The sequence below is a fragment of the Bufo gargarizans genome, chromosome 4, assembly GCF_014858855.1.
Source record: "Bufo gargarizans isolate SCDJY-AF-19 chromosome 4, ASM1485885v1, whole genome shotgun sequence".
NCBI classification, from domain to species: domain Eukaryota; kingdom Metazoa; phylum Chordata; class Amphibia; order Anura; family Bufonidae; genus Bufo; species Bufo gargarizans.
The window spans coordinates 202,633,368-202,645,865 of NC_058083.1; the positions used below are offsets into that span (position 1 = coordinate 202,633,368).

A 12,498-nucleotide genomic window follows, 5' to 3' on the forward strand; every position below is an offset into this window, starting at 1 on the left:
CTATACAGGACATGCTGCCTGAGGAGGAGAGAGACCCCAGCGGAGCAGAAGTGTGAAGAGATGCAGGAGGGGGGGTCAGGGAACTCTTCAAGCTGCTGCAGTTTGCCTCCATGACACCTGCCTGTGCCCCCCATATCCTGTTCTATCTCATTGTCATGGAGCCCCTGCTGTCTCCTTTCCTCCCTCATGTATCCAGAGCTCCTGTTCCATCCCCTTATCTCCTATTGCTGCCCTGCACAGACCTCCTGCCACTACTTCTTGTATGAATCCCCCTCAGAGCTCCTTCCACCTATTGCTGTGCCCACCCCTCTTGTCCATCCAGGGCCCCGGGCCCCTGTCTCACTCCTGCCTCTTATTATGGTGGCGTCTGAACCGCATTCACCATAAGGACCTTCTAACGTCACAGGGTCAAGTGACTGTGCCCCTCACCCTGTACTGTGCCCCCTTATACCCTGCATTGTGTCTTCTTACCACACCCTGTACAGTGCCCCTAGTCATTCCCTGTACTGTGCGTTTTTATTCCCTTTTATCCGGTCACTGTATAGAGGTGTTATCCAATGACTGTATGGCGGTGGTATCCAATAACTGTATGGCAATAACTGTTTTTCCATCTCTGCCCACGTCACCTTTTTTAGACCTGGTGTGAAAAAAGATTGCTGGCCACCAAGCCCAGGTTGTGCGCTCTGTCAGTATATGGCGGCCTCCCCTCTGCCCCGCTGCTCCGCTGTGTACTAGTGCTTAGGCTACTTTCACACTAACGTTAATACTTTCCAGTATTGAGATCCGTCATTGTCAATGGGGACAAAACAGAACTTAACAGAACTGAATACTCCAGAATGCATTCTGTTCCGTTCTCGTACCAGAGAGCAAACCGCAGCATGCTGCGGTTTGCTTTCCGTCCTGGGATGTGACACAATCTGACACAATAGAAAACGGATCCGTCCCCCATTGACTTTCAATGGAGTTCCTGACGGAGCCGTCTTGGCTATGTTAAAGATAATACAACCGGATCAATTCAGAACAGATGCAGATGGTTGTATTATCAGTAACGGAAGCGTTTTTGCTGATCCCTGCCAGATCCAGCAAAGGCGCTAGTGTGAAAGTAGCCTTATTCTGGCACTAAGGCTGGGTTCACATCACATTTTTTGCCATCCGTTTAATGTATACCAAAAACATACATTAACAGATGCCTCAGACTGATGCTATACAGTCGCGTCTGTTCACCATACAGTTCCATTGTAAAAAAAAAATACATATACGTTAACGTATGCATTTTTTACTGGACTCTGTAGGATACAAAAATGTGATGTGCTGCACATTTGTATACATCAAACCGATAGCAAAAATGTGATGTGAACCCACTGGGGGGGCTACTAAAATTAGCTGTGGGGCCCAGTCAGTTCTAGCTACATCACTGTACAGCTCCTTCTCTCCTCCAGGCCCGGCCCAGCGGTGACGTCATGACATACGGATGTAGCAGGGTAAACACACATGCTTTATGAGACATGTTATCTTAAATGCAACTAAATGCGTTAAGCAATTGCTTTTCAATGGCTTTTGTTTCAAGATAACGCGATGAGTTAAGATATTTGAGTAAAGCGTGTGTGTGTTACCCCTGCTACGTGTCTCACTGCTGCAGCGGGCGGGAGGAGAGAAGGAGCGCAGTGAGATGAGCTGCGGTTAGTGAATGACAGGACCGCTGGCTCCTCTGAGCTCCAGCAATGATAGGTATATGAGGGGCCACTGGGGGGTTATTACACTGTAAGGGCCCCTTACACAGTATATTGACCCCCCGACTGGGGGTCATTATTCTGAATGGAGGGCCATTGTGGGGTCATTATACTGGTTGGGGGGCATTGGGGGGGCATTATACTGTGTGAAGGGCCACTAGTTGTCATTATACTGTATGGGGGCCACTGGGGGACATCTAAATGTAAAAAAATGCTTTATGGGGGCCCACTGGGATTTATCGCCCCCAAGGGCCCACATGAACCTGAAGCCAGCCATTAGTGGCCCTAATGTAGTGTAGTGTACAGTTAGCAGCACATTCAGCAGCAGTTCAAAGCAATTTATTTTCTCCCAGATGATGGAGTATGGTGTCTGGCAATATGGCAGAAGATGACACAGAAGTTTTCTAGCTGATGCTCTTCCCTATGGCTTTATTCTGGCACTTGTGGTTGTAGGTGTCCATTGATAAGGAAAAGGCAGAGTTACTAAATGTTGTTGTTTTTTTAGCTCTGTATATACAAAAAAAAGAGAAATGAGCTGATATCTGTGGTGCTGGGGCCGTTAGTACATCCAGTAATATACTCAATTGGCTAACTGTAGATATGGTCCAGGACAAGTTAAATAGGGTAAATGTGAACAAGGCTCCGGGTCTAGATGGATTACACCCCAGAGTGCTTAAAGAGCTCAGTTCAGTCATTGCTGTGCCCCTGTTTATAATTTTTAAAGATTCTCTGGGTACTGGTACAGTGCCAAGTGATTGGCGCAAGGCAAAAGTGGTGCCCATATTAAAAAAAGGATCTAGGTCCTTCACAGGTAATTATAGACCTATAGGCTTGGAAAGCATAGTTTGTAGTTGGATTGAAAACTGGCTGAAGGACCGTGTCCAGAGAGTTGTGGTCAATGATTCCTATTCAGAATGGTCCCGGGTTATAAGTGGTGTACCCCAAGGTTCAGTGCTGGGCCCTTTACTATTTAATTTTTTTATTAATGATATCGAGGACGGGATTAACAGCACCATTTCTATTTTTGCAGATGATACTAAGCTATGTAGTTGTACAGTCTATGGAAGATGTCCATAAACTACAAGCTGACTTGGACACTCTAAGTGATTAGGCATCTACTTGAGGCTAAATGTGGATCAAATGTAAAGTTATGCATCTTGGTAGTAATAATCTCTGTGCTTAATATGTCCTAGGTGATGTAACACTGGGAGAGTCACTTATAGAGAAAGATTTGGGTGTCCTTGTGGATGGTAGATTAAATTACAGCATACAATGTCAATCAGGTGCTTCTAAGGCCACCAGGATACTATCATGCATTAAACGAGGCATGGACTCGCGGGGCAGGGATGTAATACTACTACTTTAGCGTTGGTACGGTTGCTACATATTCCAGATGAGGCCGCACAAAGTGTTGGTGAGGCTTCATCTGGAATATGTAGTTCAGTTCTGGGCACCAGTCCATAGAAAGGATGCACTGCAGCTGGAAAAAGTACAGAGGAGAGTGACTAAACTGATAAGGGGCATAGAGGGTCTTAGTTATGAAGAAACATTAAAAGAATTACATTTATTTAGTCTTGAGGAGACGTCTAAGGGGGGGACATGATTAACCTATACAAACACATAAATGGGCCATACAAAAAACAAGGTAAAAAGGGTTCCATGTAAAATGCGCTCAAAAGACAAGGGGGCACTGCCTCCGATTGGAGAGGAAAAAGTTCAGTCTCCGGAAGCGTCAAAGCTTCTTTACTGTAAGAACTGTGAAGCTATGGAATGGACTTCCTCGGGACGTGGTCACAGCAGGAACAGTGGACAGTTAAAAAAAAAGGTTTAGATGAATTCTTAAAAGTAAACAATATTAATGCTTATGAAAACGTGTAGAAATCTGAGTCTCAATTCTTTCTGGGATTAGCATCCACACCTATCCCCTGGTTGAACTTGATGGACTTATGTCTTTTTTTAAACCGTATTAACTATGTAATGTATGATGCAGGCTTTTAGCTATGCTTGTCCTGAACTATGGTGATGGTGTCCTTACATGTTTTCCACCACCTTGCAGCATAGTCTTAATAGCTTGACTGCTTGATCACTCTGCTGACTCAAATCCTCCATAGTTTACAAATCGTCCATGGCCTACAACCCTGCAGTCTCTCTGGGGCAATGATGTCCACCTAGATGAGTCGCCTCTGTGAAACACATGGCCTGGAGGAGTGGGAGATGGATCGCATGCTCTGTCATGCGTCATTCACTTCGATCTCAACTGAAGTTGGACCAGCCCACTCCTACAAAGAGGGGAGGAATGAACCGGTAAGTTCCAATCCTGTTGCCAAACGCTGCCAACCATACCCCATCTACTGGTAAACAAAGTGTAAAGAATGAAGTGTGACAACTTTAATATTACAAAATATTACATTACAAACCAAGTGTAGTATCGCCAGGTCTCTAGTACTACACTTGGGTGCAACAAAAGCAATGATGATGCCCTCATTGCACCAAATACCTAATTTGCATATTAAGAAAAGTATCATAACTCAGCAATGGAGCCTCAAATCAACAAAAGAAAAAACGTGTTTTTATCAGGGGAACCACAGCTATGTGTCCATGCAAACAGTTGGATAGGGAAGTTGTTGGTGACATATTCCCTTTAATGTCCCTTTTTGTGCCCCAAGTAATAATAAAAATACCTCTAGTAATGCCCCTATATGCTCCAGTAAAATACCCACAGTGCCTCCTTTATTAAAACATGCTCTGGTAATGCCCTCTATAGTGCCCCAGTATAAAAAAAATACCCCCATTAAAGCCCCTATGGTGCCCCAGTATTACAATTCCCCAGTAATGCCACCTATAGTGTCCCCAGTTTTTTAAATTCCCCCATAGTGATCCCAGTAATGTTGCGTATAGTGCACTAGTAATGCCCCCCCATAGTGCTGTCAGTAAGATCCCTCACAGTACCCCTGTAATGTGCCTCCAGTGATGTCCCCAATGGTCCCTAAGTGGGCAGGGGAAGAAAAAAAAACTAATACTCAAATCCCATTCCTTGCCACGGTTCTCAATGCAGGCCTCGGGCCTTTTCTGACTTATGTCCATCCACTGCCTCATAAGATTCAGAACACACAGAGAGAATGCACCAAACAGATATAACACTGACTATGCTGGCAAGACATAAGTAAAGTCTCAGCTTTTAATACCTTTACTTATGTCTTGCCAGCATAGTCAGTGTTATATCTGTTTGGTGCATTCTCTCTGTGTGTTCTCTATGATTGCTACATTCTGTGTAGTTTGCTCTTGTGGTGCATGTGGACCGCGTCGATATCCTCCATTGTATGCATATTTTGCTGGGGTTAGTCGATTACTGCGGTCCACATGCGGTCGGGCTGCTCCCCTAACTAAAGACACGCTACAGTGTCATGGGCTGAGCAGCTCCTCCAGAATTGCCACTAAACTTTTTTGTTTTTCATTTTCTGTCTTGTTAGATTTGAGTGTGTTTGCCTTTACTTGGCACTCCAACACTCTTTTGCACCTGGTAACCTCCATCACATGGTCTGGTGTGGGTGTGGCTCACGGCCTGGCTTCATCCACATTGTACAACCACAGTATGTGTGCTGGGCAATTGTGGGGAGCTTGGCTGTGAGCTGAATTATATCATCCCCAGACCGTGTTCACACCATAGTCAGAGTAGTGGTTAGGACCCCTTGCCATGCTGAGAAACCGTGACGTGGTGCATGATGGGCTCCGATATCTCCATGACTGGAACATATTGGCAAAAGTCTCAGCTTTTAATACCTTTACTTATGTCTTGCCAGCATAGTCAGTGTTATATCTGTTTGGTGCATTCTCTCTGTGTGTTCTCTATGATTGCTACATTCTGTGTAGTTTGCTCTTGTGGTGCATGTGGACCGCGTCGATATCCTCCATTGTATGCATATTTTGCTGGGGTTAGTCGATTACTGCGGTCCACATGCGGTCGGGCTGCTCCCCTAACTAAAGACACGCTACAGTGTCATGGGCTGAGCAGCTCCTCCAGAATTGCCACTAAACTTTTTTGTTTTTCATTTTCTGTCTCATAAGATTCAGGCCTAATAGAGGAGGTCTAAAGCCTATGAGGGTGAACTACAGGGCAGGGTGCGATCGGCTTCCGTGTCTCACCACAGTTTTTAATTGCTTCGCTGACCTGAGAGCCCTCATTTATGGCCACCAACTGAGTATATAACTCCGATTGGTACGTAACTGGCCGGCGGCCATGAGTAAGGCTCGGCCGACTCTTTGGGCATTGGCCTATCTGAAATTATCCCAGTAGAGTCTTTGGCCAGTCTATCCCTGTATTAATTTCTAATTTTCTACCAGCATTTTCCAGCCATGGATTTACCTCTTGGGGACACATGATGTCCCTGTACTTAAGTATACATGACGTACCGGTATGGGAGTATCGGCGATCGCAGCAAACCGCAGGTCAATTAAGACCTGCGGTTTGCTGCGTTTCCGGGTTATTCGAGTCTCTGGTGAACCGATAACCCGGAAGAGGAGGGTGATCGGTGGTGTGATAATACTGATTGCCTGCAGGGCGGGCGGGAGGTTCAAGTTATTGCAGCTCTCATCTCCTCCTCCTTTCTGTGTCCGGGAGCGAGGAGAGAGGAGCCTGCAATCGTATCTCCTGAACCAGCACCCCCATCTGTGCCCAGCACCCCCTTCTGACCCTCCCCAGTGCCATCTGGCACTAAAAGGTATTTAGGGAAAGGTTAGGGACAGGTTAGGTTAGGCAAGGATATTCATGGAAAGTAGTGGAAAAAAAAAAGTTTTGCATCACCCTAATCGGGTGTCTTGAGTCCACAGCACAGCTGTGTGACCCTAGACCCCCCAGGGGTGTTGCTGCTTGCCCCCCTGCCCCCCACACACATTTTTGGGGACGCAAGCAGTTTTTTTTCTTTTTTCTGCATACGGCGACTGTGGTTGGCACTCTTAGCGTCCGGCCACTGTTAGCGCATCACACACCCCAACGCTGATCAGCTTCGGACGGCTGATCAGCGAGTTAGAATTTTTTCATATTTTTTGGCCTTTTTTTTTCTGTTAATTTTAGTGATAAGTACGCGAACACCCGTGCCCCCACACACACGCACACTAAATAGAGATTTCCACACACGCACACACACACTCCCCTGTGGCCCACCGGATTTTCTCGGTCGAGGAGGCATACGCCCGGCTTGCCTCCGACTCCGAGAGCCCCAATGAGGACGAGGATGACCCCACTTTCCTTTTGTCATCTGCGTCCTCCTCATCATCTAGCGACGGCTGAGACACCGTCAGGCGGAGCAAAGGGACCGCCATGCTAGGGCTCATACTAGTTTTCTGGACCACAAGTTAAGTCCACCGGAGCCCCCTACCGATGAACTTGCATGGTGTACCCCAGAGCATTTTGAGCCTGCGATTCCTGATTTTGTTGGCCAAGCAGGAATCCAGATTCCCACAGTGGGCTTCACTGAATATGACTATTTTAGTCTTTTTTTCAGTGACCACTTTGTGAATCTGATGGTGGAGCAAACTAACGTGTTCGCCCAACAGTCCATTGCTCAACACCCGGGCTCCTTTTTGGCTAGGGCCGGTGGCTGGATTCCGGTCAGTGCAGCCGAGATGAGGATGTTTTGGGGCCTTGTGCTGCACATGGGCCTAGTCAAAAAAAAACAGTGTCAGGCATTACTGGAGCGGGGGCGTCCTCTACCAGACCCCACTTTACAGTACGGCCATGACACGTTTGAGGCCATCCGGAAATGCCTGCATTATGCAGATAATGCAGCAGGTCCCCCCAAGGTGATCCTGCCTATGACCGCCTGTACAAAATCAAGCCGGTCATCGATCACTTTGGGGCAAAATTTTGGGAGGTCTATGTACCTGGAAGGGAGGTTGCGGTTGATGAGTCTCTCATTGCTTTCAAGGGGAGACTCCTTTTCCGCCAGTATGTTCCCTCTAAGCGGGCGAGGTATTGCATGAAGCTGTACAAACTTTGTGAGAGTACCTCAGGGTACACTTACAAGTTTCATGTGTACGAGGGGCGATATTCCCGTATTAAACCCCCAGAATGTCCCCCCACTCTGGGTGTTAGCCAGATCTACGTCCGCTTGTGTGACCGTGTGGAAAAATCAAAGCGGTCTCCCTACCCACCCCCTCCAGGTACCTATCCCCAGGGGTGAGACCTGTGCCCTTACCAGTGGAAACCTGTTGCTGGTCAAATATAAGGACATAAGGGATGTCCTTGTACTGTCCACAAATCACGGTAAGGGCATCACCCCTGTCCCTGTGTGAGGTACCACGGCAACGGTCCTCAAGCCCGATTGTATCGTCGACTACAATCGGTATATGGGAGGAGTTGATCTCTCTGATCAAGTCCTCAAGCCTTATAATGCCATGCGCAAAACCCGGGCATGCTACTAAAAAGTTGCGGTCTACTTGGTACAGATTGCCTTGTACAACTCTTCTGTGCGGTCCCGGAGAGCTAGCAACACAGAGAAATTCCTCCAGTTCTATGAGGCAGTCCTCAGGGCCCTGATCTTTTCTGACCGGGAAAGAGCAGGCCAGAGTACCTCGGGAACTGGAGGCGCCCGGATCGTCCCTGGCCAAAAGTTTCCAGGTGTGGTCCCCCATGCTGGAAAGAAGGGACGGACCCAAAAAAGGTGCAGAGTGTGTCACAGGAGGTGGATACGAAAGGACACCACCACTCAGTGTGACACGTGCCCCGATCATCTGGGCCTCTGCATTATTGGTTGCTTCAGGGAGTACCACACTTCCATGGAGTACAAAATTTATAATCCCCTTCCCCAATTTTAATTCCATTCAGCCACTGACAATCGGAAAAAATATTATTTTGAAAAACTAAAATTAATAAAAAAAGAAGACATATTAGGTATTACCGCGTCTGTAAGAATCTGCTCTATAAAAATACCCCATGACCTAACCCCTCAGATGAACACGGTCAAAAAAATAAAATAAAAACGGTGCAAAAAAATGTATTTTTTGTCACCTTACATCACAAATAGTGTAATACCAAGCGATCAAAAAGTCATATGCCCCTCAAAATAGTGCCAATAAAACCGTCCTCTTATCCTGCAAAAAATTAGCCCCTACCTAAGATAATCAGCTAAAAACAAAAAAAAAAAAATGACTCTCAGACTATGGAGATACAAAATATATATTTTTTTTAATAAAAGGATAATATAGTGTAAAACCTAAATAAATGTGAAAAAAATAGACATATTAGGTATCGTCGCGTCCATAAGAATCTGTTTTATAAAAATACCCCATGACCTTACCCCTCAGATGAACATGGTTTAAAAAAAAAAAAAAAAACTGTGCAAAAAATGGTATTTACTACCTAAGATAATCGGCTAAAAGCAAAAAAAAAAAAGACTCTTAGACTATGGAGATACTTAAATGTTTTTTTTTTTGTTTAGAACAGGATAATATAGTGTAAATAGTTTCTTAGATGGTGTCACTTTTATTGAGTTTCTACTCTAGGGGTGCATCAGGGGGGCTTCAAATGGGACATGGTGTAAATAAACCAGTCCAGCAAAATCTGCCTTCCAAAAAACACACTGTGCACCTTTTCCTCTATGCCTTACCGTGTGCCTGTACAGTAGTTTATGGCCACATATGGGGTGTTTTTTCAAACTACAGAATCAGGGCAATAAATATAGTGTTTTGTTTGGCTGTTAACCTTTGCTTTGTTACTGAAAAAAAAATAAATTAAAATGGAAAATTTGCCCAAAAATTTAAACTCTTAATTTTCATCTCCATTTGCCAATAATGCTTGTGGAACACCTAAAGGGTTGACAAAGTTTGCAAAATCAGTTTTGAATACCTTGATGGGTGTAGTTTCTTAGATAGGGTCACTTTTATGGAGTTTCCACTCTAGGGGTGCATCAAGGGGGCTTTAAATGGGACATGGTGTAAATAAAACAGTCCAGCAAAATCTGCCTTCCAAAAACCACATGGCGCACTTTTCCCTCTACGCCCTACCGTGTGCCCGCACATTCGTTTACGGCCACATATTAGGCAAATTACAGAAATATTGAGTTTTGTTTAGCTGTTAACCTTTGTATTTTTGGGTGGTTTCTATTATGTAAGCCTCACAAAATGACTTCAGACCTGAACTGATCCTTAAAAGTGGGTTTTTGAAAATTTCTGAAAAATGTCAAGATTTGCTTCTAAACTTCTAAGCCTTGTAACATCCCCCAAAAATAAAATGTCATTTCCAAAATCATCCTAACATGAAGTAGACATATGGGGAATGTAAAGTAATAATTCTTTTTGTAGGTATTACTATGTATTATAGAAGTATAGAAATTGAAACTTTTTCTAAATTTTTGGTAAATTTGGTATTTTTTTATACATATGTCACCGCCACTTCTGTGAGGTCTGACAGACATCCTTCTCTACCTATTGCATGATGTTCTTTGTTTTGGTTTCACTTTCTCATCTCATTTCCTTCTCCCAGGTGTCCCCTATTTAGACTAATCCTCTTTCCTTTATATTCCCTCCCATACTGCCTCACTTTGCGGTTTATACTACTTCCTGGATTGAAGTGTTCACTTCTGGAGACTTCTGCTGCTGCTTGTTCAGATAAGTCCTTTCATGTATTGTGTTTCCTTGCTGAGTTGATTCTAGGTGACCCTGACTCCCTCTGTATAAAGTGCATGGAGCCGGTGGTTGTGTCTCCTCACTATTATAGGGTTTTCAGGTGTCAAACAGTCTTAGGTACGGGGGCATACAATCGTCTACCTTTGAGACCCTTGTATGTGCTTAGCAGTCAGGGTGTGCTCTTAGGGTTTTATAGGGGTCACCTATATGCTCCTTAGTTTGGGATCAAGCCAGTCGTACGTTTATTCATAACTTCCAGTTATCTAAAACATCATCCATGACAAAATAAAAATGAAATTTTTTTTACTCCATTTTACCAGTGTCATGAAGTACAATATGTGACGAAAAAACTATCTCAGAATGGCCTGGATAAGTAAAAGCGTTTTAAAATTATTCACACATAAAGTGACACTGGTCAGATTAGCAAAAAATTGCCTGGTCCTTAAGGTAAAAATGAGCCCGGTCATTAAGGGGTTAATGTCACACTGAGTTTACTTTGGCGTCCTGAGATACAAAGCAGATTTACAGTGCCTTCTATATTACTGCTTCTGATGGAATATAGCTCAAAACATACACCTCTATCAGCTTGATAGCGCTTATATGCATTTAATCTGCTAGGATGGCCATCCACTTATACTCTATACAAAACAGCCTGTCAATAATCGCTGAGAGGCAGGTGTCACGTTCGGGTGTGGGAGGGAAACACCACACCGAACATTGGAAGGAAAGGGGTGAGGGAACAAGTCCTGGAAACTAGGGAAAGGGAGATGAACACCTCCTAGTAAAACCCTAATCAAAGTCCTGACTAACTACCAGTATGAACAGACCCCAGAGGTAGGTGAGTTCATACACAGGAATACTTAATGTCCTAACTCACCCTATAGGACCCTGGTGCTACTGTCATGACTGAGACAACATGTTCCTTTGAGACAACAGGAGTCTCCCTCAGGCCTTAAAACAAATGACAGGGAAATGCAACACACAGAACTCAAACAAAATACGAAAAGGGAAAGGAAAGACTTAACTTCAAAGAAGCAATGGAAGCATCAGGAACTCAGCCAAGATCCACACACCAGCAATCCAACACAAAAACTGAAGCTATAAACAGCACAGCATAGTGGGAGAAGCAACTATAAATAAGGAAGGTTAAATTACCACATTAGCAACACCTGGGGCAAGGGATGTGGCCATTACCAGAAACAACACAGATACATATTGATCCACAAGGAAAACCTGTCAGATTAAACCTCGTGTTGCCAGTCTCACCGATCTCCTGCCACCTGTCGCAGGAACCTCCGTGACAGCAGGGGTGAGAGGCTCAGCCTTTGCTTCCATTATGAATATGGGGACTCATAACTACGGATGTAGTAGAGTTAACACTCATGATTTATGAGACGCGTTAACTAAACTAAATGCATTAAGCCAACACCTTCAATTGCTTTTCAATGGCTTTTGTCTCAAGATAACGCGATGAGTTAAGAAATTTGAGTTAAGAGCTTGAGTGCTAACCCTGTTACATCTGTAAGTCTGTGTTATTATTTCATCGCTCCTAGTAGCCAAGTGGTACAATACTTTTATTGTGCCATGTTAGTTAATAGAAGAAAGGACCTGTCCTGTAATTTGCTGCCTTTACACAGTAAGGCTACTTTCACACTAGCGTTCGATCGGATCCGTTCTGAACGGATCCGATCATAATAATGCAGACGGAGGCTCCGTTCAGAACGGATCCATCTGCATTATTTTCGCATATAACAGCTAAGTGTGAAAATAGCCTCGTACGGATCCGTCCAGACTTTCAATGTAAAGTCAATGGGGGACGGATCCGCCTGAAGATTGAGCCATATTGTGGCATCTTCAAACGGATCCGTCCCCATTGACTTACATTGTAAGTCTGGACGGATCCGCACGCCTCCGCACGGCCAGGCGGACACCCGAACGCTGCAAGCAGCGTTCAGCTGTCCGCCTGTCCGTGCGGAGGCGAGCGGAGCGGAGGCTGAACGCCGCCAGACTGATGCAGTCTGAGCGGATCCGCTCCATTCAGACTGCATCAGGGCTGGACGGCTGCGTTCGGGTCCGCTCGTGAGCCCCTTCAAACGGAGCTCACGAGCGGACACCCGAACGCTAGTGTGAAAGCAGCCTAAAACTG

General features: G+C 45.0%; 1 protein-coding gene across 1 annotated transcript in view; it reads right to left on the bottom strand.

The window, feature by feature from the left end:
• MASP1 (MBL associated serine protease 1) overlaps positions 1-12,498 on the bottom strand; it is a 163,849-nt gene that overhangs the window by 24,458 nt on the left and 126,893 nt on the right. The window lies entirely within an intron of this gene.